Raw genomic sequence first — 4,859 nt, forward strand, 5'->3', positions numbered from 1 at the left:
ATTATTTGATTAATATACCTTGATGAGTCATGTCAATGATGACTGAAATAAATGAACAAAAATGAATAAATAAATTTTTAGGCTAAGGCGCAGATATCTCGTTCTCTTTTAGGAGATTCGAGCCCACTGCAACATAATCTATACCGATCCAGCAATATCACTATTGACTTGTCCCATCCAGGATACAACAGCCCAACAATGTTGTACAATTCAAACAACTCCGGATTTAGTTGAAGAGTCCAAAACTCCATAAAAAGAACACTTTGCTTCAACATATAAATACTCTCTTTTGTATAGTGAATTAGTTGAAGACTTAGAATATTATTCTTTGTCTCAATTCTCTCTTTCACTATACTAACTCAATATATACACTGTATACCACTTCTCATCTTTCCTTACACTCTTTCTCTTGTATACTTCTTATTCTAAAAACCAAAATAAGACCATCACTATTTATAGGTGATGAATTCTTCATTGCAACGAATAGGAAGATAATTGATAGTAAATTGACTAAATGAATATAGCCCAAAGGTTACATAAGTTACAAGAATAAAGAGGTAGAATAATGAGTGGAATTAGTGGTAGATCATGGCAATAGTGGTTACAAGAGTTACACCAAAATAATGACCACATTCTTGTCAACTTACACCACTAACATATGCACTTTGTATTTTAATTTAATAATAAAATGCATATACACCAACATTTTCCCATTCATTTTAATATTAAAATATATAAGAGAGCACTTCACAATTTAGTTGAAGGTAGACTATTATTCATAATGAAGGTGTGCTCTGCATTGAACTTTCACTTAGTATAACAATGATCTTTACTCCAGAGTTAGTAGTGATTTCAGACTTGAATTATGACTGCTTTGCCAAAACATTACAGCCTTGTGCTATCCTAGTTTTTCATAAGTGTTTTTTTAGATAAGCTCATTCTCATAGAAAGCAGCATACTTTCACACTCACATAGGTGAAATCCGTCAAGAGTGCTCCTATAATTTGACACCCCACTCATATGAGATAAGGATTTCATTAAGAACTCAAAGTCTCAACCTCCACAAATCATTATAGGATAAATGCACTTACATCATAGGGATTGAATTAAATTAACAATAATACATTTCACAACAAGTCATCATATGATTCGTTCTTCCCTTTGAACTTGGTTATAAGATTTCTAGTCCCAGGTTGGTTTTCCTCATATATGACTCATAATTTATGAGCTTCCATTTCATCCCCCTCGATGTGCTTCAGAACCTATATATATCTAATGCCTTAGTTCATGAATGATTATCACAAATAATTCTAACACAATTAATATTGATTGTATACCAATGATCAATCTCACAATATTGTTTTTTCTCCTCATGAGTCTGAATTTACCGTTTATTAATGATTTTTTACTCTTCCATTTTATTTGTCCTATCACAATTAATCAAAATTAGAAAAATTAATTTGTTAAAATAAACTAGTGTTTGATATATTAAATTCAATTCACTTTTTCACTAGTTGAAGCTTCTTCTTTTTTTGCTTCAACCTCCAAAGTAGGGTAACAAGCAACATGATTTGCTTTTCTCACTTCAATCAAATAGCACCAAGTTTTCTCATCTGCACCAACAAAACTTTTAAATGTAGCACAATACACAATACAAGCCATCAAATTTCGTACCAAATAAATTTATTTGCTTTGTTTGTACATGCTATACTTTATACACATTATCATATATATAAAGTGCAATTAGTCACATATCTCATATTTTTCTATTAGGCTAGCAAACCCCTTCTTTCTTTGTCACAACATTTAAAATTGAATCAAAAGGAGCGGCAAGACTCACACAACTAATAAGATTGTATTTCACAAATTTCTTAATATTATGTGACTTGACAAGAAAAATTTTATCACATGTTTTATGGTATCTTTTCATTCCAAGAATGAAATTTATCTCACCAAAAAATTTCATGTTAAATGACTACTCAACATGAATTTTATAATTTATTTATAACTCTCATATTAGAGCCAAAAGTCATCACATTATAGCCAAACAATAACGTGTAATTTATTCCACAATAAATATATGTACTTGTTATACTCCTTTTTAAAAGCACTTCTCAAAGATGCAAAAATCACTTTTTTCACAATGATTTTTTCTCATTTCATGAACCCCCACTATTTTAAAAATTTAAATATCATTTTTTCTCATGAAACGTAGTATAACTTTATTCATGAAAATTATTAGGTAAAAAGTTTTTTTTTCTCTACCTTTTCTCCACTTGAATTGAACAAGTAAAAAAATACTTTACCAATAAATCTCTTCTCTTCCATCTCTCGAAAAGAGCGACATTGAAGCAGAATGATGTTGAGATATCCTATCTTGATATCTGCACTTTTTCAAACAGTAACAAAATATGAATCTCCTTAATTAAAATTATTGGTTTAGTATATCACAAATATAATAAATTACAGTTAAAATAAAATGAACAAAAATGAATAAATAAATCTTTAGGCCGAGGTGCAGATGTCCCACTCTCTTTAAGCATCTCCTGTGCAATAATCATCCCCGGGTTCAACCGTGTCCCATTAATGATGCACCCAAGACAGGCTGCTTTGGCGTGGCGGAGAATTGACTCGTTCTGGGATGGCATGATGGTACTGTTGATGAAGCCAAACCAATACCTCACTGCTACATTGAGATCCTTCTTTTCAATGGTTGCCTCAACCTCAATCCACTTGGGAGTACCGTCTGATATCAAAGGAGCCAACCACTTCTTCATGTTTTCCAGTGTTTTTGTCTTGATCTTGTATTGACAGTCATCCTCAAGTCTCGTTGTACATTCTAAGACTGCATTGATGGCAGCATAATCACACTGTACCTTTTTACCCTTGACAACCACATAGTCAACCAGCTTGAATTTGGCTGCCAGCTTCTTCCTTTGTGGTATCAACGCACTGTAAGCACTGTAGAATTCTCTGACCCAATTTGGAATGTAGGGACCACGGGGCTTGGTGAATAGCTGGAATTTGTATGACCTCAGGCAGCTCATGATCTAAGGGTACCTATCTATGACACCATCAGTAGACAACCTCTTCTCCTCTATGATGGTCCTCAATCCCTCAGTCTGTTCATAGAACATGGAGGAGGACCCTGTACTGGTGGTGCTAAGACCACAGCCTGTGCTGGAGTGGAAGGAGGAGTAGTGGCCTGGGAGGTCCTGATCCTAGATGGATCATTCAGCTTCTTTGAACGGAACTCCGCTCTCTGGGCTACTAGTAGTTTCTCTTCAGGCTCAGAAGTTGCATCCTGATGCTCACCCTCACTCTCAGAACTGGTGAGGCGAGTGGCATAGATGTTGTCACTATCGGAGCTGACCTCCGGTGACGCAGGTGTAGTTGCCTTGCCCTTTCCTTTTTCCTTCCCACCTGTTGTGGGAAGTTTGGTAGCCTTAGCAGTGGATGTTGTTGCACCTTGGTTGATTTTTATTCCCTTAGCTCTGTTGCGGGGCGGCATGTTTCTACCGACCACTTTTAGTCTAGCCATATCTACAAAAACATCACAAAGAATTAGGAACAGTTCAAGCAAATGCACAGAAAAATAGTTGCAGACAAACTTGTTGAACTAGTCAGCGAGTCGCCGAATCACTTAGGCGAGCCAGATCGGGATCACCGAAAGGATTGGCTCAAAACTTCTCAGAAAAATTTGGCATGTCGGCGATGGGATGGGCCTTTTGGTGAATCGCCGACAACATTCGGCGAGCAAGGACTAGCCCGCCGAAAGTTACAGTGCATTTTAGGGGATAGGGGCTCAAAAAGGGCGATCAAGAAAGACTTTCAGCGAGTTGCCGAGTGCAATCGGCAAACTCAGGCTTCTCGCTAAAAGTTACAGAACCAAACTCCAGATTAAGCACGAAATTAAAGGTGATAAAGGGGGATTCGACGAACCACTGAGTGGTTCGGCAAGCTCAACCCAGCTCGCCAAACGACCCAACGTGCCTACTCTCAACCCCAACTTCCAAATTCAACCCCGCAGCCCCCAAAAACAAATCAAACCTTGCACTCCTTCAAGTAAACAAATACCCATTACACCCATGCCCCCGGGGTACTCAGGCTTCTCCCGGTTTCACCAAATTTGGCCATTTGACGACTTTTGCCCTTAAGAATGACGTCAACCGCTCCATCAATGGGAAAAATACGTCATTTAGCACAAATGCGGGTTACTTAGACTTCACCCGACTAGACTCAACATCATTTAAGCACTATCCAACAATTTTAATCAATTTTAAGGCACAAAATATTTGGGAAATCAATGATAAAGGCATTCTCAACATGATATTTGAATTAAAACAGGTACACACATATACAATTAAAATTCAGAGAGGCCCAGCACCCGACACTAAGATAAGAACAATTGCAAATGAGTAAAATTGCAAAATATAAGTTCAGGGTTCAGAAAACCAACCTTAGAAGCCGAATAAACTAGTTGAAAAGCTAGGCAGCGAAGAATCCAAATCCGAACACACAATCGATGACTAAAATGCGATAAAAACACAAAAATATGAGAAAAAATATTTTGGGTGTGAATTTGGAAAGTTGACAAGTGAGGGAATGTGAAAGATTTTGAACTTCTGAACCTTTGGCGTTTAAAAACCGTTCAGTTCTTGCCCATTCGGTGACATAAGTTTTTCTCGCCAATCCACTCGGCGACACGTCGAGTGGGCATTTACCTCGCCGAGTTTTACTGGACCTCCAGTTAATGTGGGTCCAAACGGCGGACTAAATCGTGATCGCTGACCTAGTCGGTGATTCGCCAATCTGCTCCTGGGCTCGCCAAGTTTTACACACTCCAACCTTAGAATTTC

The sequence above is a fragment of the Solanum tuberosum genome, unplaced genomic scaffold (assembly GCF_000226075.1).
Source record: "Solanum tuberosum cultivar DM 1-3 516 R44 unplaced genomic scaffold, SolTub_3.0 scf00395, whole genome shotgun sequence".
Taxonomy (NCBI): Eukaryota; Viridiplantae; Streptophyta; class Magnoliopsida; order Solanales; family Solanaceae; genus Solanum; species Solanum tuberosum.